Source organism: Salvia hispanica, chromosome 3 (genome assembly GCF_029641045.1).
Source record: "Salvia hispanica isolate PSC_SH4W2 chromosome 3, Shi_PSC_v1, whole genome shotgun sequence".
Classification (NCBI taxonomy): Eukaryota; Viridiplantae; Streptophyta; class Magnoliopsida; order Lamiales; family Lamiaceae; genus Salvia; species Salvia hispanica.
In genome coordinates, this window is record NC_142694.1 from 64,550,378 (window position 1) to 64,577,064 (window position 26,687).

At 37.1% G+C, this 26,687-nt stretch overlaps 2 long non-coding RNA genes across 4 annotated transcripts; both read left to right on the forward strand.

Moving 5' to 3' along the window:
• The first annotated feature begins 2,923 nt into the window (after positions 1–2,923).
• LOC148931209 (uncharacterized) lies at positions 2,924–3,550 on the forward strand. Its single transcript, XR_016136579.1, has 2 exons — positions 2,924–3,002; positions 3,237–3,550. It is a non-coding gene; the product is annotated as an uncharacterized LOC148931209 (long non-coding RNA).
• Positions 3,551–14,725: 11,175 nt separating this feature from the next.
• Positions 14,726–17,068, forward strand: LOC148931210 (uncharacterized). 3 transcript variants are annotated; one of them, XR_016136798.1, is made up of 3 exons: positions 14,726–14,998; positions 16,443–16,525; positions 16,822–17,068. It is a non-coding gene; the product is annotated as an uncharacterized LOC148931210 (long non-coding RNA). The 3 variants fall into 3 exon arrangements; XR_016136797.1 differs by having other exon boundaries at positions 16,449–16,525; XR_016136799.1 differs by lacking the exon at positions 16,443–16,525.
• The last annotated feature ends 9,619 nt before the right edge of the window (positions 17,069–26,687 follow it).

The window sequence follows — 26,687 nt, forward strand, 5'->3', positions numbered from 1 at the left end:
AGTTTTAGCATTAGCAGATGATGAGCTAACAAAATAAATATTCTAGTAGATGAAATGAGTATAGGATTTACAGTGGAAAAGGAGTATTAGGCAGGAAGCTTTAGGAAAGAAGAATCTCAACATCGGCAGGTATATGCAAGAGGCATAATCATAATTTGTATAAATATTGATAATTGTTCAATCCTTTACGTTGCAGGCTTCGGGGGCGGGTATCCGTACCTGCGGGTACGGGTAACCTGATGCGGGTATCGGGATACCCGCAATACATCACAGGTCAGATTTCGGATGGTAAAAATTTTAAAATTTCTGTCGGGTACCCACAAAATCCGGTACGGATACCGCAGGTACCCGTTTTGACATGATCATGCTTTTTCGTCAAATGAAGGAATTGTTTAAAAAGAAGAATTTTATAACTGCGACTTTTCCCCATTATGTTATTGAAGGAGTGCATATTGTTGGGTTAGGACTAGGGATGGGGAAAAATATCAAAAATACATGTTTTTTTATTTATCGCAATTTTCAGTACGATATGATACTGTATTGAAATCATTCGATATGGTATTGATATCAATTTTTCTATACCGCGATATACCGTGGTATATCAAATATGAGGTATATGTTGAAATATTAAATATTATATAATATTTAATATATTTAAATATAAAATTGATTTAAAAAGAAAAAAAACCTCGAAAATCCTACTCCTAAAATGTTGTATATAAAATAGTTACCGAACTTCGGTGTACCGTAAAAGTGTCGTATACAGCAATAACGGTAAGGTAACAATATCAAAATTTAACCATACCGAATTTTCGGTATAATAGTTATACCAAAAATTCGGTATTGTAACAGTATGATATTTTTTCATACCGCAGTTTTCGGTAAGGTATGCGATATGGTATTCTCTGTACGGTATACCGTACCCACCCACCTCTAGTTAGGACTCCTATAGGCATAGATATAATGGATTTTGCTAAGTTAACTAGTCATATAGATTAAAAGAGAACATATAAAACCCTATCTTTATTCTAGGAGTTATTCATATTTACAAATGATAAAAGAAAAAAATGTGTAGAAAGAAATCTGAGGGAAAAATGTATTTTCAAGTTTCTTGCTCAGCATAGTCTCATTTTTTGGCACGATTAAAGGTCCAAATATTGTCTGAGCGTTCTGATATTTTTACTGGAGGTTGAGACTCGTCTAGCTTTATTCCGATGAAAATCGAATTTGAATGGTTAGATCTTGTAGGGCCCGCAATTTTTGGGTATTCTTTTAGACGATATAATGATGAAAATAAATTTTTGTGAATTAGTAATAATTAGTTTTTCGCGGACCGAGAAATTAAATACTCCCTCCATCCCAAAGTGTTGTTTTGTGAATAGAGAGAGTGATGTTTCTATTTTAAGAAATATGTCATATAGGGTGGGGACATCACAAACAGAAAAATGTGTCACATAGGATGTGACGGAGGGAGTATTTTGTATTATGTAACATAATTGATCATGTTTGTGTCATGTTATTTTACTATGTGTATTTTGTGAATCACAAGTAGTTATTTTTTGATCGAGTGAGGATGTGCGAATGTTAATAAATTGAATAGCACCAAGTTACTAATTTTTTTGTGCTATTAGTGAGTGCATACGAGGAAAAGACAACTGCAAATAAATAAATAAATAAATGTACTCTAATGATCGAGTGAGGATGTACGAATGTTAATAAATTGAAGTTACTCTAATGATCGAGTGAGTATATAAGTGAAATAACTAGGGCATGATCAATAGAAACTAGTAATACAAATGATGAATATTTATTAAACAAATTGTTGACTATTTCATCTATATGTAACCACGAAATCTTATTATTTCACTATTTCTTTTAGTTATCATTCATTAGATAACTCATAAAATTCAATATAAATGATATCCAAATAGATTAAAGAATTTACTTTTTTTAAAAATAAGGAGCAGAATTCTAAAATAAAATAAAATTATATGCTATATTTACTCATTTACAAATCTGAAAATTATTTTTTACAGTTAAATTGCATTGAATATTGTAATTTAAATGGAAGAAAAAAAAAATCAGAATAAGAAGTCAAACAGAAATTCTGTAATCAAGTGAATTCGATCACAAGTTATCACCTTAGACATAGACGGTGACCAGCTGCACTACATTTATAATATTTTAAGTCCAATATCTGTGTATATTATATTTCATACTAAAATTGGTGCCGGCACCATGGCCCCCCTGGCCCTAACGTGCTTCGCCAATGCTATAAGAGGTCAATTTAAATTACAAGATGAGTTTTAATATATAATTGGTAAAGTAAGAGATATGGAAAGAAAAGGTAGTGGAATGAGTATTAGTGGATTAGTCTATATTAAAAATGATGTGTATGGTTAGTATTGATTGAAAAGTTTTCATTTCTAGACTTAGTCTTGGTGGACACCCCAAAGTAGTAAAACTAGTCTATTTTTTTGTGGACGGATGGAATATATAATACGTTGGGCTTCTCTGATCTAAAATCTAAGAGCATCTGCTATAGCGGACGTCAGCACGGACTAGCCATAGGCTAGCGGGAAGGGCATGGGGAACGTCCGCTATTGCATTAGGCTAACGCGACGGACATCCCAAAGATAGACGACATCCCAAAGATAGACGAGCTCTCATCCGCGGATAAAGAAGAAGTTTGGGCCAATTCCAATTAAATCAAGCCTTGAACTTCACTTGGGCCTGATTAATAATTAAAACACTTGAGTGGGCTATTCCGTGGTTAAATTAGTGGACTGATGCTTATAAGGTCTTATTAATTTAATTACGAAGTGTAATTATTCATTATCTCGGAATAATTAATTTGAGCTTATTTATGAATTTTGGTTATGTATTTAACTTGAGAATTATTCAAGAAATTAAGAGGGATCGAAGGAGGAGTTTTTTTGGGAACGTGAGTAGCCGGCCGGCGTCACAAGCAACGCCTCTGGTGGCCGCGAATGCGAATCATTGTAATTTTTCTTAGGGTCGAATAAGAAACAAAGAAATTTAATAAGGATGCATGCATTTTAATTAGATGTGTTCTCGATCTGATAAATGTGTTGTTACTTTTATTTATAAAGGGGATTTCCGAACAACCACGCTGGTTGTACCGAATCTCCAATACAAAACATCCATGATTATCCTTCAAATTTTCTGCCTTTTTTTTACTTTCATAGCAACCAACTCTTATTTCTGTTTTTTAGGATCAGAAGGAACCGCTATAATCCCGCGGATGGACTATCGCACTTATTGGAATCCAGCTCTTGATCATGGCCGTTTTCTACTTTTACACCACGAGACTTTTTAGATCGGAGTACAGAAACCTGAGTACATGGAACTCTTTAATCAGTCGAGGTGGGCTTTATATTAATATAAACAAAATATTTTTTTTAGTGTGATAAAGTCAGCATTGTTCCAAACTGCGCTTACTGCTTTTGAGCCCGTTTAGACGGAAAATGATATTGAATGATTTGTCTTGTTGTGTTTTGGTTTTATGGATTACCTAGTGATACGCTCAGATTTTGCACTGTTTTAAGGCTTTTATTTGGTCCGTTTTGTCAGTCAAATTTGCATTACATATCCATTATTTGCATATTTTATCTATTTGAGTGAACAACAAAAACAGTCCTTGGACTATGGATTTATCTCGTCAATAGTCATTGGACTTTAAAAATATCTCTAGTAGTCCATGGACTAAGGGGTTTTTTTCAAAATTGATCCCCTTTTGCATTGTTTTCTTCTCGAAATGACCTTTTGGGCTGTTGGGCAATTTCGTCTTTTCACATTTTAACTGTTTCAATATGATATTATTTCAATGATCTACTAAATCGATATTATTTCAAAATTATAATCTTCTTCCCTTGGCCATCCTCCACTTTATTTTTTATTTCAATTATAGATTTAATTTTATATAACTAAATTTAAAATTGGGATTTTTAAATACCAATAAATTAATAATTTTAAGTCGAAGATGAAAATCTGGAATATTCGAGCCAGCCAGTGGTCCGCTGCAGTTCAGCCAGCGACTATTGGCCGCCATCGACCAATGTCCTTGTAGCGGTCTGCTTCAAAAAATTAGAGCTGAAAAGAAGAACACGTCCAACAACCACTAATTAAGAGACAGAAGCTACATGATGATTTGCAGCGACCGCTGGACAACGTGTAGCGGCCTGCTGGGAAAATACAGAGCATATATTTTTCCTACTTCCTCTTCATGACATACCATACAGTGCTGAATATTTACCATATTATGAGGTACGAATCTTAAGGCTATAAATACCCCCTCAAGGATCACTAAAAGGGAGCCTTTGCTACATAATTTCCATAGCGTATTCTTGAGAGAATGTTCATCATGATCCTAGGTGTTTGAAGTGTGGATTTAAGAGAAAATTGAGGATACAAGATTTAACCTTTGGGTTCTATTATTTTAGTTCTCATGTTTTCTATGTTTTTCCTACAAACTACTTCCTCCGTTCCCTTATAGTTGAGTCATTTCCTTATATAATAAATTTTTTCTCTTTACTCTCTTTACTTTATTCAGTTTCTACTTTTCTCTCAACCTTTTTCTCTCTGTTACTTTTTTATCTATATATTTAACACACTCAACATCTCTTTCTTAAACTCCGTGCCGGAAAGTTTCACCTCAACTATGAGGGAACATGGCCAATGCAATGCTTGTTCTGTTGGAATCTCTGCGGGTCAATGGACTTTGACCGATTATAATATCAACGAGACATTTAATTTTGTAGATGATCGTGGTATATTCATTTTCTCAAATCCAATTCCCGGTGAGTGAGAAATAATGGATTAAAGTTGTGTAAAACTGCAAACTAAATGAGCTATGAGAGAAGCTAGGGGATTAATTAAGAAAGTTAATTATCCCACATTGAAAGTAACAAGCTTATTAATCAAGTATTTAATAAGAAGGATTATTATATGTAATAATTCTAGTGGACTAAGATGGGCTGAAGAGTCCACACGCGCGCGCCGCCGCCGCCGCCGCGAGCCTCGAGGCTCGAGCCCGAGCCCGTGCTCGTGCTTGTGCTCATGCTCATGTCCTTGTCCTTGGATCTTGGCAATTGGTCTTTGGACTGTTCTTTGGGCCTGGTCGTGTGGCTCGGTGGTTAGGTTCGACCCTAGGCTGGTCTAGTTCTTTTTAGACCACCACCGTTTCCACGTCAGCGAGCCAAGCGGGGTGACATAAGCGGGATGACACCTCTCAGCTCTGTAACGGCTTGTAACGCCTCGTAACCAACGATCGTTACGGTCTAGCAATGATGGCAGCCATCATGGCTGTTGACCCCCTACAGTGGACCGAGGCTATAAATAGGCTAGCCTTTCGATGCATTCTACACACTAGAATTCAAAAAGCATCTTGCGTCATAAGCTCTCTCCCTCTTTGCATTGTCTTTCTGTCGAAGCTCTGCCATCTCCTCCATCCAGTTCGCCGGAGCTCTGCTGATAGCGGAAAGAGGACTCCTTGACTCGGCTAAATACTTTTACGGTTTTACTGTTTCGAATTTTCTGTTGTAATTTCATTTCAGTTTGTTCTTTTGTATTCTTTCTTTTGGGTTGTATTACGCCCGACTTTTATCTCTTGTAATCCAGAAACCAACAATCACAAGACGAGATATTAGCTTGCTTTTGAAGGAGTTTGGACTTTAAACTAAACTAAAAACTTTCGAATCCAACATTCCAGCCACCACCACCGCCATCATTTTCCTCCACCATGGCGACCACTGGTCCAGCGGTTAACACATTGTCGATTCCGACGATGATTCCAACCCCTGGGTTCACCTCTTCATCAACTCTCTCATGGGGGTTTTCGAACCCCTTTGGGCCCACTGTTGGATCCTCCTCCATTGGGTTGGTTGGTTCCACTTTTAGTGGTTCTATCGGATCCTTTATTGGATCGAGTGTTGGGGCCTTCGAGTCTCACAAGGGTGTCGGTTTCTTCGGGTCCGGTACGACTATGGCGGGCTGTACGCCCAAACTGAATGGTGGGGGCTCTACACCCAACCATATTGTTGGCTCCTTCGGGGGCAACGGAAGCCACCTAAATTTAGAGGATCTGACTTCAAGAGGTGGTACCAAAGATGTTGTTCTACTTGAAAACATTGGGCGTCGCCAACTTCCTCACGGAGAACGAGCCGCCCGCGCCAAGTGATCAAGAGACGAGGCTCGAGATCTTGGTAGACTATGAAGCATGGCGCAAAGGAGATTATCTTTGTAAAAATTTCATTCTAAGTGCTTTAGATGATAGTTTGTACAATGTATACTCCATTGTAACCACATCCAAAGAGATGTGGGAAAGCCTAAAGAAAAAGTATAGTATCGATAATGGTGCAAGTAATGAACATGTTGTAGTATCCAAATTTACGGACTACAAAATGGTCGACTCTAGACAAGTCATGGAACAAGTTTAAGAGTTCCAGATGATCATCCACGGACTCGTGGCTGATGGGATGATTTTGCTAGACAACTTTGTACGGTGCATACTCATCGAGAAGCTTCCTCCCAATTCGAAGGACTTCAACCACTACCTCAAGCACAAGCGAAAGAGGATGACGCTTGAAGATTTGATCGTGAAACTGTGCATCGAGGCCGACGTGCGCAAAATTGATCAAAACGATAAAGGTCCACTTGAGGCCAAAGCCAACTTGTTGGAGCGGGGCGGTCACTCCAACAAACGCCCTTGCCCAAATCAGAAGGACAAGGGGAAGGGAAAGCAGCCTACAAAAAAGTTTGAAGACGAATGCTACAAGTGTGGCAAAATTGGCCACTTTGCCAAAGACTGCCGAAGCAAGAAGAAGAAGCCGGCAGCCCACGTCGTTGAATAGGAGTTTAAGGACTGGGATGAAGATGACCTCATTGTTGTGGTCACCGAAGAAGTGAACCTTGTTGATAACAAGGGGGTTTGGTACATCGACACCGGCGCTACTGCTCATGTCTGCTCCGACATAAGCAAGTTTGCCTCATACACTCCTGTTGAAGGGTAGAAGATTAACATGGGGAATCAAGCATCCTCCGAAATCCTTGGCGTCCTCCTGGATATCCGCAAGAACCTAGTGTCAGGATCAATACTAGTTAATAAGGGGATTAAACTTGTATTTGAGTCCGATAGGTTTGGTTTGTATAAATTTGGGAAGTTCCTTGGAAAAGGATACGTAATCGATGGACTTTTCAAGCTTAGTGTGGAAACTCGAAGTGTCACGAAGCCATTGGCTAATAATAATAAAACATCTACTTCCTCTTATTTGACCGAGTCTTCAAATTTGTGGTATTGTAGATTGGGACATGTAAATTCAAAAGCCGTGAAAAGATTAGTAAATTTAGATTTACTAAAGGCAATTGAAGTGGATACCCAAGAAAAATGTGAAATATGTCTTGGGGAGAAAATGACTAAGTTACCGTTTTACTCAGTTGAACAGAAAACGAAACCCTTTGAATTAATTCACACGGATGTATGTGATTTATAGATATTGCAAACTAGACGTGGTAAAAAGTACTTTATCATTTTCATAGATGATTGCACGAGATATCAACTTGGTTGTAATATCAAATGATTCGAAGTGATAGAGGAGGCGAGTATGTAGCCCCGTTTGAGGAGTTATGCAACACAAGTGGTATAATTCATCAAACAACTGCTCCATATTCACCATAATCTATTGGTGTAGCAGAATGCAAAAATCAAACTCTAAAAGAGATGATGAATGCATTGCTACTAAGTTCAGGATTACCACATAACATGTGGGGGAGGCTATCTGGACAGCCAACTATATCCTAAACAAAATTTCACTCAAAGAAAAAGACATCACTCTTTATGAGTTGTGGAAAGGAAGGAAGCCATCCTAAAAATACCTCAAAGTTTGGGGGTGTTTGGTGAAAGTGATGGTTCCACCACCAAAGAAGTTACAATTGGATCTAAAACAGTCGATTGTATCTTCATTGGATATGCACTTAACAGTAGTGCTTATAGATTTGTTGTTCACAAGTCTAAAATATCAACTATTACAGTAGGAACAACAATCGAGTCAAGGAATGTCGTATTTCTCGAAAATACATTTCCTTGCAAGGACAAAGAAGAAGTCTCAATCAGTTCTAAGACAAGAATTGAAGATGAGGCAACTAGTTCTAACTAGTTCTAAAACAGTGGATGTAGCCACTAGTTCTAAATCAGTGGATGAAGAGCCCGAATCGCGTAAGCGTGCAAGGCCTGGTCCAAGTGATGCAATACTAAGACATTGTAGTAGGATCAGAACACCAAAAACATTTGGTCCTGACTACATTGCTTTTATGTTGAATGAAGAATCAACGTCAATAAAAGTAGCCTTTGTTGGCCCAGACGGGTTGCATTAGAGAGAAGCTGTTCAAAGCGAAATTGATTCAATTTTGATAAACCACACTTGGGTGTTGGTTGATTTTCCCGAAGGTGCTAAACCTTTAGGATGCTAATGGGTGCTTAAAAAGAAATTTAAGGCCGATGGAACAGTGGATAGAGTATTCCAATGCTCCTTCCCAGGATCAGCCATATATCTGCTAGTAACTGAGATATCATGGGCTAGGTCTGTCCTAGTACAGATCATAGTGTACATTACACTTCCAACCACACTAGCTTAAGGAATAGACTCCATCTCCTGTGCCTCTTATATTTAGGAGCCTGCTCCTAAGATAGCTTAAAACTTTGTGATAAAGGTGTTGTAGCAGCTTTAGCATTTTCCATATTGATTTTTTTTCAAAACTTTCTCAACATAGTCAGATTGATATAGCCACGACCTTTTACAGCCTCTGTCTCTCTGAATGTTAATACTAAGGATCTTTCTTGCTTCACCCAGATCCTTCATCTCAAAGCTAGACTTCAAATCTTCCCTTGACTCTTTGTATTTCAGCCATAGATGGTCCAGCAAGGAGCATATCATCCACATAAAGCAACAGATAGGCTACTGGAGCGTTGCCTTTCTTCTTTATGTAAATGCAATCATCAAATTTAGACCGTAGAAAACCAATCTTCACCATCTGCTCATCAATTTTTCTGTTCCACTGCCTAGGACTTTGCTTAAGCCCATAAAGACTCCTTTTCAGTAAGCAGACCTTGTTTTCATCTCCAACCTTCACATATCCCTCAGGCTGATCCATGAAAATAGTTTCCTCTAGATCATCATTGAGAAAAGCAGTCTTAACATCAAGCTGCTGCAATTCGCAATCTAACTGATTTACCACAACAAGTAATATTCTAATTTAAGTGTGCTTCACCATAGGAGCAAACACCTCATTGAAGTCCACACTTTCTTGCTGTGTAAACCCCCTAGCCACCAAACGAGCTTTGAATTTAATTCTCTCTTTATCGGTATCTTCAACCTTTTTCTTAAACACCCATTTGCAGCTTACTAATTTCATTTCCTTCTCATCTGATTTCAACTGAGATTTGTCCACCAAAATCCAGGTTTTATTCTTGAGTAAAGTCTCAATTTCTTCATTCATAGCCACTATCCATCTTTCTCTATCCTTACTCCTCATAGCTTCTTTAAAAGTGAGAGGATCAGTGAGCTCAATATTTTCAGCAGCACATAGAGCATAATAGACCTCATCAGAGAATTTCTTAGGAGGTCCCACATTTCTTTTGCCTTTATGATACTCTCTTGTAGTCTCTGATGTGCCTCCATCTTGACTAGAAGCACCTTCATATTGATACTCTCTTGTAGTCTCTGATGTGCCTCCATCTTGACTAGAAGCACCTTCATATTGATACTCTCTTGTAGTCTCTGATGTGCCTCCATCTTGACTAGAAGCACCTTCATTTTCAGCCTCTGACTCACTCTCAGAGTCACTAACTCCACCTACACCTTGGCCACCTGACTCCACCTTTAAGAAGTCACTGTCAACTTCATTAGGAATTGCATCCTTTTTCAGATAGGGCATTTGAGTCTCAGTGAACACCACATCTCTGCTAATAATCACCTTCTGTTTCCCAGGCCAATGCACCAAAGCCTATACCCCTTAACACTCTTCTGATAGCCAAGCATTATAAATTTCAGAGCCCTAGCTTCAAGCTTACTTTGTCTAACATGTGCATAAGCTGCACACCCAAACACCTTGTACTTTGAATAATCACTATGAGCTCCATACCACATGCAATCTGGAGTCTCAGACTTTAGAGTTGTAGCAGGGCACTTGTTGATAAGATAGGCAGCAGTATACACTGTCTCTCCCCAGAACTTGCTTCTCAAACCACAGCTTAGAAGTATGCATCTCACCCTCTCCGGAATAGTTCTGTTCATCCTCTCTGCAACCCCATTTTGTTGAGGGTGTTAGGTTTGTTATACCGAAAAGCATGTTTCGGGCAAGTTTTGCGCGAAAAGAATCTTTCTTGTATGCGTAAAACTCTACAATCCACTTTTAACCCGATTCAGTATTATCCGAGCAGTTTTGCACGAATAGAATCAGTATATTATGACATTATGTTTGCTTGTGAATTTATAAGATGTTTTATAAACATTTAAATGTATAAGAAGTAAACAAAGTCGAAGTCTTTTGCTTAGTAGACCGGTTGTGGGCGACGTCCACTTAAAGGTAACACGGTGAGATCTATGCAATGCTTTGCAAAAGAAAAAGAAGAATTTCACAACCTAGATAGGCTTTGGCTACCTATCGTGGAAGGTTGCAATGTCAGTCCGCATATTTCTAAGCCTTACTGAAATAAGATGACATTGGTGTGGTATAGCACTAAACGGATCTAACAGCAAGACGTGTCTTTATGCTATCTACTAAAAGGCTAGGTCTTAATAAAATACTATTTCTTAATCTACATATGTTGGTGTTGAGCATACGGTATTGATTATGCACTACTTTGACTTATCAAATGGTGCGGGTTTTCGCATCCCAATAGTCCTGATATATTGGGTAGTGGTGATTAATATCTATCGGTGCTAGGAATGCTATTATGTTGAAACGTGCGCGAGATGAGTCTCGTTTGATAATGTCCTCAAGAGGAGCTGGAACAAAGTTTTATTATTCGGAAAACTGGCCAGTTGGAGTTTTATTACTCTATGAATAATAAATAAGTGTTTCTTGCTAAGTCCACTCTTGGAATTAATAAGATGTTAATTAATTAAGTCCATAGCAGACTTCAATTAATTAAAGGACATTTATATCTAAAGCGCGGGAAATAAATAATATAAATAATGGAAACCCGGATTACTTGTAATTTTGGATTTGGATGGGGAGTGCAATATTACTTCTGTAGTGGCTGCTCGTAATATTCCTATTAAAAGCTTATATTAAATTGGAGTTCAATTTAATTAGTAAAAAGCTAACCGGAGGAGCCCATATCCAAAGCCTTCCGTAGATCCCTGACTGGGCCCATTATGAACTTAATATAAATAGGAGAATAAAGGAGACAAAAAACACAATTATTTTATAGAAAATAGCGTCTCTTTCTTCTCTTGAGTAGGAGACGATTTTTCCTTTGATTTTCTTCTCTGTGATATTTTCACCTCCTCCTCCGTGAGGAATTTTCTGTCTTCTTTATTCGAGTCGAGCCATAGTATTTTGATAAGATCAGCCCACCCTGATATCGAGATAGAGTTCGGGAACTAGTCAGAAGATCCGTGGTCTAGTATTGAAGATCATCGTGGAGGAGGCGCGAGCAATCGACAATTCTTTGGAGAATCAAATCGGTAGCTCTAAACCGTAGTATTCATGTTTAGGATTTATATTCTTTAATCATGGATTATTTGCGTTCTAGCATGCAATTATATGTTTAACATGTGAATTGATTAATTGCATAATCGGTCAAATAGATCCGTATCTGATTTATTTATTTTGTACAAGTCTTCCGTTGTGCAAGGGGCACCAAACCCCATTAGAGGGTTGCTAGGGACTGTCCTATGCCTCTTCATGACCTTTTCTTTACAAAATATATCAAACTCAGCAGAAGGAAATTCTAGACCATTATCAGTCCTAAGGCACTTCACACTCCTGCCTTTCTCTAATTCCAGCTCTTTGCACTACAATTTAAACTTAGAGAAAGTCTTTGATTTATCTTTCAAAATATACACCCATAACTTCCTAGTGTAATCATCAATAATAGACAAGTAGTACCTCCCTCCACCAACTGAATTTACAGGGGAGGGACCCCAAAGATCACTATGAATATAGTCAAGAGGAGCTGTAGATGAGTGTATACCTGTAGGATATGGGGCTTTCTTTGCTTTCCCCAGAATGCATTGCTCACAGCGATTTAACTTGCTGCTGACCTCTGCAGGGATTAGACCTTTTTTCACCAATTCTTTCAAGCTACCCTCAGCTGGGTGGCCTAATCTCATGTGCCTCAGCTTCATATTTTCATTAGATATGGAGTAGCTTTCTCCATCAACAGCTACAGTAGTTATGTAGTAAAGTGTACTCTCTCTTTCAGCCACCATAACTAATTGATTCCCTGATTGCACTAGAATCTTTCCCTGACTCATCAAGGTATTGAAACCCTTCTGCTCCAACATCCCCAGAGAGATCAAATTCCTCTTCACTTCAGGAATAAACCTCACTTCAGTCATGATCTTAATAGAACCATCTTGGAGTCTCAGCTTCTCCTTCCCAACTCCTCCGATCCTGCAAATATTATTGTTTCCAAGGAGAACTGTTCCATCTGCCTCAGTGAGATCATGGAACCAACTTCTGTTAGGGCACATATGAAAACTGCACCTAGAATCCATAATACACATTTGACTTACCCCATTTCCTATCACATTCAGAAGTTGGGATGGAGGATCAATACCTTCTACACAATCAGAGGTGTTCTGACCTCCTTTGCCCTCAGAGGCCTGCTTCTTCTTCCATGCAAAGCAATCTTTCTTTAGATGCCCAGGTTTCTTGCACCAGTGGCATGACCTGGTTTCCTTTTGAGTATCAGAGGTGGATGCCTTGGAAATTTCCTCATACTTCTTCTTGAATTTAGGCTTCTTGAATTTCTTTACATTTAGGGCCTCTGGAGCTTGTAGATCAGACCCCTTGCTGGTACTCTTCTGGAGCTCCTTGGCCATGAGAGCTCAATACGCCTCTGTATAGGTGATTGGCTTATCTATGTCATAGATGATGGCATCACTGAGTTGATCATAAATGCTAGGCAAAGCATTGAGTGTCAGGATGGCCTTGTCTTCATCAGAAATCTTGACATCCACAGAGCCAAGATCATCTATAATCTTGTTAAACTCCTCCAACTGCTTTGTGATGGACCTATCCGCAGCAAAACTGTAGGAATATAGCCTTTTCTTCAAGCAAAGTCTATTTGCTAAAGACTTAGCCAAATAGACTTCATCCAACTTCTCCAAAATATCCATGGCTGTCTTGGATTCTTCAACATCTCTGAGCACTTTGTCTCCCAGACACAAGATCACTGCACTGTGGGCTTTGAGTTGCATTTCTTCCATCTTGGCCTAAGATTTCTCATCAAGAATTGGAGCCTTCCCTTTCTCTGCAGGTGCAAGAACAGCAGCCAAACCCTGCTGAATCAACACAGCCTTCATTTTCGTCTTCCTCAGGCCATAGTCATTTTTGCCTGTGAATACTTCTGCATCCAACCTTGCTGCCATCTCTGAAATCGTCTGAAAACTTCTGGGACTCAGCTTCAAAGAGTTTTCCCAACGGACGGCGTTACTTGTTACCTCAGCAAGGTCTAATCTCTCAGATTATCTCACACACTCACAATATGAAACAATAACACACACACAGAAAAACACACACTAATCTTGAAGATGATGAAGAGGGTTTCTTGGAGAAAGGTATTCTCTTTTATTGACTGACTCACTACTCATTATCTAAGATACAAAATGAATAACCGAGCAATATATAAAGCTCATACAATCTGTAACTGCTGCTAACAGAAACAAGAATCAAGAAACAAGAAAAACAAGAACAAGAGCTAATAACTGCTCTTTCATAACAGAATAACTAACTTCCTAACGACTAGTTTTCTGATTCCTTCTTCCTTTAATTCTTCTAGAACTAGGATCTGAATGTGCACTCATTCTAACAGATATGTTACAGTGTGTCTCTACGTTGATGACATGTTAATCATGGGTAGCAATACTCAAGTGATTAACGAGACGAAAGCCATGTTAAAAAGAAACTTTGACATGAAAGACATGGGTCTAGCTGATGTAATTCTTGGAATGAAAATTCTAAGAACATCCGATGGAATCATCTTAACTCAATCTCATTATGTTGAGAAGATATTGAATAAATTCAATGCCTATGATGCCTGTGAAACACTCATCTACATTTATTCCCTAAAGAGCAATAAAATGTTGGAAAGCTTGCTGTAATACCCCGTATCTTTTTAAAAATAAAAATATTATATTTTGAAATTTTTGAAAGTATTTTTGAAATTTTTAACTGTCAATTGATTAATTGTAAAGGTTTTGAACTAATGAGTTCATTTTCCAAATGTTTTACAGGTTGTCCGACTTAGACCGAGGATGCGCCCTAGCAAATTTATTAAGGTTTAAGTGTTTATTTTTGATTTATTGGTGAAATTAGTAAATATAAGAAATTTGAAAGGAAATTAGAAAAAATAGAGAGTTTGATTAATGTCAATTATAATCATTTTCGTTCCTTGTGTGTTTGTGGGTCAGCTTTAATTTAAGGAAATGAAAAATAAAATACCATTCCTATATCTAAACACACATAGACCCTTGTAGAACCCACTACACTTATGATACTAGCACCGACATACACACACACACACACACACACACTAAATTCTCTCTACACTAAACACCCACGTACAACAGCTTCTGCTCCCCTCCAGACCACCGCCATCTTCTGCTCCTCCGGTGGCGCCATGGCCGCCGGCAATCGGCCCTCCCCTCCTTGCTCGCAGCTTCTCCCTCTCCATCTTCTCCAACCTCCATTTATAGATTTTTAAGGATGAAGCTTTGTTTCCCCAAACTCAAGTTTCTTGCGAATTAAGGTAGAAATTGAATTCCTCTTTGGATTATCTCACTTCCTAAGTTGATGTTTGTGGTTTTGATTTCAAGCTTTGTGCTTTTTAGTCGTCAATGTGTAAAAGTGAGAATTTTTATGTTTTGTCTAGAATTGGGGATTTTAGTTATGTTGATTGTTTTAGTTTCTTTTACTTGGTAGTTGGGGATGAAGTTATATGAGGTGATGGTTTGAATCAATTTTCATTTAGTTAGTAGGATTATTGAAACCCTAGATACAAAGGGATGCTTGATTTTGATTTGTGTTGATGCTTTTGAAACTATACTTTTATTTTAGAATCAAGAAAATTAACTTTGGAGCAATGTCTTTGATAGCCAATGAGTATACTGTTTAAACAGTGGGTTTCGGGGTTTATTTGACAGACCAAATGAATTCATTTTCGGCTCATATTTTAGCAGAAGTTATCCTTAGATGTCTTCTACATTTTCACCAAAATTCAGTTTAAACCAAGTTCAAATTGATTTATTATGAATTTTTCTAAAAGGACTGCCCTGTTTCTGGCAGGTTCTTGAAAAGTAATCATATATCCTAAACGAAAAGGAATTTCAAGCTCAAAATTAATCCTCGTAAACCTGACGTTCATATGTTTGTTTTGCTTTTGGTTTCGTTGGTTTTCGACTTATGAGTCGAGCGGAATGAATTTTCAAAGTTAGTACTTTCTGCTGTGAATAGTAGTAGTGAAAGTGATCTTGTTGATTTTATTTGAGTAACCTATTGGTGTGAGATGATTATGAACTTGAGATATGCTTTAAATAATGATGTAGGGAGGATGTGTGATTTTTCTTGGAATTGACTAATACCGTTTCGTATTGTTTTGTGAATTATTTCAGTTTATCGTATGAGTAGTTTGACAGCTTTTATACTTGATGGTTTGTTTGGATTTTTTGTTGTAGTTGATTAAAATGGAGTGTGTTGTGAGTTGAATGAAATTGTCTAGGTGTTAAAGCTTATGTTAATATTATGTTGGATAAAAGAATTGCTTAAAAGTGGATTATGATTCCTTGTTGTTTTATTTGGAAGTTATTTTGCTATGCTTGATTGGTTATGTGTTTTAAAATACTCCCTCCGTCCCGGCTAAGATGACACATTGCTTAGCCGGCACGGGGTTTTAGGAATTATTGGTTAAAGTGTTTAATTGGAGAGAGAAAAGGTGAGTGTAAGTATTAAAGTAGAGAGATAAAGAAAGATAGATATTTTAATAGGAGTGAGAAAAAGTGGTTGAGTATATTAATTGGAGAGAGAAAATTTCTAAAAAAGGAAATGTATCATCTTAGTTGGGACAAACTAAAAAGGAAAACGTGTCATCTTAAGTGGGACGCAGGGAGTAGAAGATTAAGTTGTTCCAAGTTTAAATGAGTTAAATTTGTCAAGTTTAAGTTTGAGAGTTTAAAGACTAAGTTAAAATGCTTAAGTTCTAGGAATGGCACATCCAAGGCTCGAGGATGGACAACCTAAACCAAGCTTGAGGAGGTTATTTTGAATTTCAGCTTTCGAGGTGGGGTTTACTTTATCTGTAAGCGTAGTGGTTATATGGTTATAATCATTGTTGTGTCGTGCGTCATTCATAAGAGCTTATGGGCCCACGAGGGATCATATGGGTCGCTGACAGCCCACCAATAGCCCACGAGGGTCAGGTCCACGAGGGACCGAGACTAGTCTCATATAGATGTCAGCAAAGTTGAGATGGTTCATTATGTTATGATTCATTACACAATTGGTTATAACTGCTTGCAGCGTATTCCCCACTGAGTGTGCTCGCATACTCACACCCTGTTATTTAATGTTTTTCAGGTTAAGGAGTCGGTGACGGGGCAGCGGTCAACGTGGTCCACGGTATCCCAGCCCAATATTTGACAATGAATGAATAGTTTTGACATTATTTATATTTTAAAATCATGTGAGCAGTAATGGTGATTATGTGTGGGCTGTGGTTCTAACATCCGATAAAATTGTGATGTGATTCTGACATGGAAGATTTTTTTTTTTTTCCGGTCAGTTAACAAGCTGAGGTATATATACATTATTTTTGTTGCGTATACCTGTATATGTATTTCTATATGATGATGGGAAATTTCTTAGGTCAAATTATATATATTTTGTTAGTGTTAAATGACAGTGTTTTCTTTAAGTACTAAAGTAAAATGTAAATGATGTTTTCTCTTTTCAATTCGTTAAATCGTTTCATTTTTTTTATTCACATCTTAATCGTTTTATGTCTTTAAAATAAAAGTAACCAGTTTATTATTAGAATTTTAGTATTTTAGTAGCGTCCCCATTTTATAGAGTTCGAGGCGTTACACTTGCCTTGTGGTAAGGCTAAGTCTATGTCTTTTAATGATTCATAAGGATCTCAAGGAGATTGAGTTCTCAAAGAGATCGAGTATGGCAAGATACTCGAGTAGGAATCACCTTTGTAAGTGTGAAGTGTGGCCGCTTCAAATTACACACTTATGAATCCAAAGTGGTGTCCAAGGCCGCAAAGGACACAAAACGTGAGAACGGATGAGGTTGAGGTGTTTAAGTGTTAACACCATTGTCTCGGTACATGCCGTGGGGGACTAGTTCAAAGCATCGCGCTACTAGTCCGCCTGTGTATCCGATGGCGTTGACTATGGAAGGTTCAAAGTTAAAAGCTACCTATCCTTATGCTTATATACCTCTCGAGGGTTGAGCTTGTGTCAGCATGCATATGCATTTGGCTATTTTCACTTATGTGGGGGATTGTTGGAATCTATGTCGGTCAATGGACTTTGACCGATTATAATTTCAACGTGATATTTAATTTTGTGGAATTAAATAATATAGCATCGATCTACATTAGGAGTAGATGACCGTGGTATATACATTTTCTCAAATCCAATTACCGGTGAGTGAGAAATAATGGATTAAAGTTGTGTAAAATTGCAAACTAAATGAGATATGAGAGAAGCTAGAGGATTAATTAAGAGAGTTAATTATTCCACATTGAAAGTAACAAGCTTATTAATCAAGTACAATAACAAGGATTATTACATGTAATAATTCTAGTGGACTAAGATGGGCTGAAGAGCACACACGCGCGCCGCCGCCGCAGCCCGCCCTGCCGCGAGCCGTGAGCCTCGAGCCCGAGGCCGAGCCCGAGCCCGTGCTCATGCTCGTGCTCGTGCTTGTGCCTGTGTCCTTGTCCTTGGATCTTGGCAATTGGTTTTCAGACTTTTCTTTAGGCCTGGTCTTGTGTCTCGGTGGTTAGGGTCGACCCTAGGATGGTCTAGTTCTTTTTAGACCACAACCGTTTCCACATCAGCGAGCCAAGCGGGATGACACCTCGTCAGTCTGACGCGGTAAAGCCACCATGGCTGACACGTGATAGTCCACGTCATGAACGTGCTGGGGTTTGGTGCCGCTTGCACAACGGAAGACTTGTACAAAACAAATAAATCAGATACGGATCTATTTGACCGATTATGCGATTAATCAATTCACATGTTAAACAGATAATTGCATGCTAGAACGCAAATAATTCATGCTTAGAAAATATAAATCCTAAACATGCTTTCTACGGTTTAGGGTTACCGATTTGATTCTCCAAAGAATCGACGATTGCTCGCGCCTTCTCCACGATGATCTTCAATACTAGACCACGAATCTTCTGACTGGTTCCCGAACTGTATCTCGATATCAGGGTGGGCTGATCTTATCAAAATATTAGGACTCGAATAAAAAAAAGAAGACAGAAATTCCTCACGGAGGAGAAATGAAGAATTTTCGAGCTCTTCTACTAATTAGAGAGGGGGGCGAAAATTTCCTCTACTAATAATTGTCATTCTGTCTCTCCTTTATTCTCCTATTTATATTAAGTTCATATTGGGCCAAGTCAGGGATCTATGGAAGGTTTTGGATATGGGCTCCTCCAATTAGCTTTTTACTAATTAAGTTGAACCCCAATTTAATATAAGCTTTTAATTGGAATATTACGAGCAGCCACTACAGAAGTAATATTGCACTCCCCATCCAAATTCGAAACTACAAGTAATCCAGGTTTCCAGTATTTATATTATTTATTTCCCGCGCTTAAGATATAAATGTCCATTAATTAATTAATGTCTGCTATGGACTTAATTAATTAACATCTTATTAATTCCAAGAGTGGACTTAGCAAGAAACACTTATTTATTATTCATAGAGCGATAAAACTCCAACTGGCCAGTTTTCTGAATAATAAAACCTTGTTCGAACTCCTCTTGAGGACATTATCAAACTAGACTCACCTCGCGCACGATTCAACATAATAGCAATCCTAGCACCGCTAGATATTAATCACCACTACCCAATATATCAGGATTATTGGGTTGCGAAAAACCCGCACCATTTGATAAGTCAAAGTAGTGCATAATCAATACCGTATGCTCAATGCTAACGTAGGTAGATTAAGAAATAGTATTTTATCAAGACCTAGTCTTTCAGTAGATAGCATAAAGACACGTCTTGCTGTTAGATCCATTCAGTGCTATACCACACCAACGCCATCTTATTTCAGAAAGGCTTGGAAATAATCGGACTGACATTGCAACCTTTCACGATAGGTAGTCTAAGCCTATCTGGGTAGTGAAATTCTTCTTTTTCTTTTGCAAAGCATTGCATAGAACCGACTGTGTTACCTTAAAGTGGACGACGCCCACAACCAGTCTACTAAGCAAAAGACTTAGACTTTGTTTGCGTCTTATACATTTAAATGTTTATAAAACATCTTATAAATGCAAAAGCAAACACAATGTAATAATATACTGATTCTATTCGTGCGAAACTGCTCGAATAATACTGAATCGGGTTAAAAGTGGATTATAGAGTTTTACGTATACAAGCAAGATTCTATTCGAGCGAAACTTGCTCGAAACATGCTTTTCAGTATACCAAACCTAACAATCTCCCACTTATACTCAAAACATGCTTTCGAGTATACCCACTGCCAAAAACTCTCCCACTTATACACAAAGCAGGTCTTGGTACTAGATATATCGAACTACCATTCATTTCACATCATGTTTGAACATGTTGCCACAAAGGAATTTTATGTGAAAAATCTGTTTGGTTGTTCTATGATCATATCTTTTCCACCATTATGTCTTTGTTGCGTACTTGATCTTTAATTAATTTCATCTCTCTATGTGATTGCTTAGCTTTATTAGCTCGTGTGTCCCTTGAGTTAGCCTTCACTGGAGTCATACTCCAAATGTAATACTAATAGGCATACTCAAACTTACGATTAAAGCTATTAGGAAGATACTCCTAATTTAAGCACATATTCAGAGGATGACTTACTCGATCACTGATTAGTCATAAAACTAAGTCAGTGTAACCCCAAGAACATTACATGAATGACTGGTAAACTAGAATATAGCAATTAGTCTTTCTCAAGCACTATGGTATACTCTTTACCTCAATCAAAGTCCTTTGCCATGGTTAATATGATATATACTTTTCATGCATAAGCACAACTAATATCAAACTTAGTACACATTATAGCATACATGAGACAACTATCTCCGTAACTAGTCTCATTATCCTTGATCTCACCAAGCGTCAAACGACACTTGACTAGAGGCAAGACAATTCCATCTTGAAAAGGTATAAACCTTTTCATGGAATTTCTAATGCTAAAATGTTCCAAGCAATGTGTGGATATAGAATTCCTAAGAGAATCTCAACATTTCTTTCTAGCAATCTTAAAAGGACTTAGATGCTAAGAATGCAATTAGTTTCTCTTAAATCCTTTACCTTAAACTGGGCAGACAACCAGTTTTCTACGCCAGATGCCAATCTTAGTTGTTTGCAACTTTTGTAGATTTCATCATCGTAGAGTACCAATAATACCATATGTAATGCACTTTCAACTTCCTTGTGTTTACAGCACTGTTAAGGACACAAGTCACATTCCAAATATTTGACAATTTTGATAAAACACATATACTCTGATTTAGATGCTTGCCTAAGACCACGAAGGTCTATATTAGCTTCCAATCATGCGTTTCTTGCCCTTAATTACATTTCCATTAGAATGTTCTAGTAGATGATTTCCTCAAGACTTCTATTTATAGAAGGCTGTCTTGACAATCATAATACATACATTCTAATTTATGTAAGTTCTAATAGACAATATGATCAAATAAATCCTGGCACAACGATAGCGAGAAGATAATTCTCTTTGGGCATAACCCATTGTCATTGTCTAGCCATTTGAGATCCACATTTACACTTGCAAAGATACTTCCTCCCACTGACTGACGCAGCCTGTAGATAGTATTGCAAGTCTTGTAAAACATGTTGTCTTTCTTAGATTGTAATATGGAATCTATCACCTTTTCAAAGATGATTATCCAAATTAACCAATGCTACATTGTAGTTAAAGGGATTATGCTCAAGTTAATCTAAGACTGAGTCTTACGACACTCTTAGACCCATGTACTTGTTGTGTTCCAGTGGAACGCTCCCATTACGAAATGGTTCTTACAATCTTAGGTACTGAAGTTGATTTTATTAGTGCAAAAGTTTCTAATGGTATGACTTCTTGGTAATGTGGAAAATCCGATATCTCTCTCTTTATTTTGAGAGTTATCACGTTGTAGTTCATCTCTTGATCTTCATACAAGAATTATATCTTTGAAGATCACAGAACTTATAACCTTACATCATTTGGGACAAACCATAAAACATGCCTCAATACTCATCATTAGATGAATGCTTAGATTCGTTAATGGAGATTAGACTCCCACTACTAATCATAACCCTTTGCTCGTCTCCTTATGGTATAAACCATTGAGACTTGCTGGTCTTTCTATGTTGCACTTCTATAAGTATTCTGAATCTCTTGAAAAATCAAATGATTCTAACTCATAGTGCATCAAACAGACTTTCTCAACTCTCAAGCTATTTAACGAAATGTTAAAATCTTGATAGTCTAGATCAGTTCGAACGATTGCTAAGTATTTTCTTGGCCTTAAGACTAAGAGCCATAAATACTTTATCACTCAATGATTAAGAAGTTGACGTGTTGTTGAATACTCAACCTTGTCACACTTATATTATTTTAATACTATGATGCCTTAAGCATCAACCATAAAACAATAGTTGAGCATTAATAGCTCCCACTGCAACAAAAACCTAACTGGATCAAGATCTCTTACTTAGAAGTTGCATTGTCATGTAAGTCATTGTCCTTCTATAAAAGAAGTCAATCCAACTCAAAAAGCATCTTTTCTCGCTTTAAACAAACTTTGATGACAATTCAGGCTCTCCCATTTCAATATCTAGTCTTTTGTTCAAATGAACTAGGACTTAAGAAAAATGCAGCCTTTATGAATTCGTCATCTATCATGTTACTTTCCTCTAATTGTAATATAACGACTATTATTCTGAAGATTTTCTACTTTTCAGTTAAACCTTCTTGTAGTCATTTCTTATTACTTTAGGCGATGACTTGTGTCAGAAACTATTTGAGTGATCAAAAGATCCTCAAAACATTCTGTCACTCTAGGATATTCCAATCGAATCATCTTGACAGATTCTATTGATATCCATCTTTCATCGTCATTAACCAAGACTTGTCGAGCTACTTAAAGGAAAATAGCTTGACCTTATTCCTCAAAGAGCTTGTCAAGTACATGCATAATGCATTCTCGAACATTCTTTGTGGAATTATGTCGAGGAAATGGAGGACATGAATCATTGAGTATAAACTCCAAGCTTTCAGCGATGAGAATCTTATCCATTTTCGTTTCCAGTCTACATAATTTAGGCATTCGAGTTTACTTTATTTAAGGATCGCAGACAAATATTAAATGACATAATGAAGATTTGGCAAATAAACTTATTATCACATACTTATGCTCAATACCTAATCGCAAATAACCATAAAACAATTATGTATCTGGAAACTGTAAAACTAAAATTTTGTACTCTCAAGCAGAGGTCAATACGCATTAAAATTTTAGCATTTTTACTGGTCACAACACCGACGAATAGTCCAGAGACCGCAGCACGGCATGGCCGCCAAATGTTGCCTAAGCACGACCATCAGATTTAGCATTACAGAATCTTGTTTCTACAACACACTCCCATAACAATGCTCATGTGTTGATAACAAAACCAAGCTATCTAATCAATTCTGTTTGAACTTTTGAAACTTGTAATTTCTTAGGATTATTGTCCCCACAGCATGGGTGGCATAATATTAGAAATTACTTTCTAGTTCATACTATTTATATTTGAGAAGTCTGCCCTTATGAACTTGCTATTTCTTAGGATTATTGTCCCCACAGCATGGGTGACGATAATATTAGAAACCAGCTTCACAAATTTGCAAACCAACCGATGGAGACCGTATACAACGCACTTGTTGTAATCATCACTTAGATATTTTTATATGGTTTTTGCATAATTATCACATAAGTAGATAAAGCAGATAATCCACTTAAAATAGATAAACACCAAATAAACAGATAAATCCATTTAATGCATGGCATTTAAACACACAGGATAATTATCGAAAATTATTTAATCTAGTCAAGGGAGAATCAATTAAATAATTAAGTTTTATCTTGGATAATAATTATCCAAATTTATGTAGGATTTATCAAGATAGAATCAACTATCTAAATCCACTTAAGATTATTCTAGATTTTATTTCGATAAAATCAAATCCTACAATTCAAGATAACGTTGATCTAGGATTATCATTATTTAAATTGTACTAGGATATTACTAGATAAAAACACTTCCATCATAATCCATAAGATAAAAATAAAATCCAATCAATCAAGATTTATACAAATCTTAATTCTATTTAGAATAGACATCCAGAATATATCAAACATTACTTAGGATTTCTTAGATAAATGAATTTATCTAAATCCAATTAAACAATGATTTTCTTATATATCATTAATATCCTAATCTATCTAGGACAGAAATCCTAAAGATGAGAATAACTTGGATTAATTCTTATTTTAATCCATCTAAAATTTGACTTAATAGAATTAAATCTATTCAAATCCATAGGATAAAATAAATTAATATAAATGTTTATCCTAATTCATCTAGGATTAATCTTGGAGTAAATCCATATAAATCCATAGAATAAGATAATATTATATTATAATTATTCAAATCTATCCAAGATTTATCTAGGAATAAATCCATATAAATCTATAAGATAAGAATAAAATATTATATTATCACTATCCAAATCCATCTAGAATTTATCCATGAATAAATTCATATAAACTCATAGGATAAGAATAAAATAATATTATCATTATCTAAATCCAACTAGGATTTGTCTAAGGATAAATCCACATTAATCCATAGGATATAAATAAAAATTAGATTGTCATTATCCAAATTTAACTAGGATTCATCTAGGAATTAAATCCCTACAAATCCATAAAATAAGGATAAAATCTATGATTAATCCATGATTTAATACGAAATTAAATCTTATATAATGTATAAAATCCACAAGATATATTCAAATCTTGATTCTAAATTAATCTTGAATTATTTTCAAAATTAATTCCAAGGGTCAGGAAACCCTAAACTAAATTTGGAAAGCGAAGTCACGAGATGAGACGATTCTTCGTTGCACATAGGGAAAACCCTAATCTAACGCCATCGTTCTCCCACTCGAAATTCGCCGCTGCTGCCTGCGTGACGACGTCGCTGCATGCACCCCACCTTCGGGCTCCCACTAGAACAAAAACTGCCGTTGCTCGAAGACGTCGCTGCTGTCACAAACTCGTGCACAACGCAGCCATCTCCGTCGACATTCGAGCCCAGAAAACCCTCTCCGTCCAAGCCTGCTGCTGCGTCGTCGTCGCTGCTGCGACTCCGCCTTCGCAGCAGCTGCTGTCCGGGTGATCTCCGACGCTGCTGTGTCTCCGATGCTGCTGCGTAGAACAGCCCAGCCGCCAACGAGAGTTGTCCTCGCTGCTGCGACTGCCCCATATGATCCTCCAGCCAAATTGACCGATTATGCGATTAATCAAATAAATCAGATACGGATCAATTTGACCGATTATGCGATTAATCAATTCACATGTTAATCAGATAATTGCATGCTAGAACGCAAATAATTCATGCTTAGAAAATATAAATCCTAAACATGCTTTCTACGGTTTAGAGTTACCGATTTGATTCTCCAAAGAATCGACGATTGCTCGCGCCTTCTCCGCGATGATCTTCAATACTAGACCACGAATCTTCTGATTGGTTCCCGAACTGTATCTCGATATCAGGGTGGACTAATCTTATCAAAATACTAGGACTCGAATAAAAAAAAGAAGACAGAAATTCCTCACGGAGGAGAGCTGAAGAATTTTCGAGCTCCTCTACTAATTAGAGAGGGGGGCGAAAATTTCCTCTACTAATTATTGTCATTCTGTCTCTCCTTTATTCTCCTATTTATATTAAGTTCATATTGGGCCAAGTCAGGGATCTATGGAAGGTTTTGGATATGGGCTCCTCCAATTAGCTTTTTACTAATTAAGTTGAACCCCAATTTAATATAAGCTTTTAATTGGAATATTACGAGCAGCCACTACAGAAGTAATATTGCACTCCCCATCCAAATTCGAAACTACAAGTAATCCAGGTTTCCAGTATTTATATTATTTATTTCCCGCGCTTAAGATATAAATGTCCATTAATTAATTAATGTCTGCTATGGACTTAATTAATTAACATCTTATTAATTCCAAGAGTGGACTTAGCAAGAAAAACTTATTTATTATTCATAGAGCGATAAAACTCCAACTGGCCAGTTTTCTGAATAATAAAACCTTGTTCGAACTCCTCTTGAGGACATTATCAAACTAGACTCACCTCGCGCACGATTCAACATAATAGCAATCCTAGCACCGCTAGATATTAATCACCACTACCCAATATATCAGGATTATTGGGTTGCGAAAAACCCGCACCATTTGATAAGTCAAAGTAGTGCATAATCAATACCGTATGCTCAATGCTAACGTAGGTAGATTAAGAAATAGTATTTTATCAAGACCTAGTCTTTCAGTAGATAGCATAAAGACACGTCTTGCTGTTAGATCCATTCAGTGCTATACCACACCAACGCCATCTTATTTCAGAAAGGCTTGGAAATAATCGGACTGACATTGCAACCTTTCACGATAGGTAGTCTAAGCCTATCTGGGTAGTGAAATTCTTCTTTTTCTTTTGCAAAGCATTGCATAGAACCGACTGTGTTACCTTAAAGTGGACGACGCCCACAACCAGTCTACTAAGCAAAAGACTTAGACTTTGTTTGCTTCTTATACATTTAAATGTTTATAAAACATCTTATAAATGCAAAAGCAAACACAATGTAATAATATACTGATTCTATTCGTGCGAAACTGCTCGAATAATACTGAATCGGGTTAAAAGTGGATTATAGAGTTTTACGTATACAAGCAAGATTCTATTCGAGCGAAACTTGCTCGAAACATGCTTTTCAGTATACCAAACCTAACAATCTCCCACTTATACTCAAAACATGCTTTCGAGTATACCCACTGCCAAAAACTCTCCCACTTATACACAAAGCAGGTCTTGGTACTAGATATATCGAACTACCATTCATTTCACATCATGTTTGAACATGTTGCCACAAAGGAATTTTA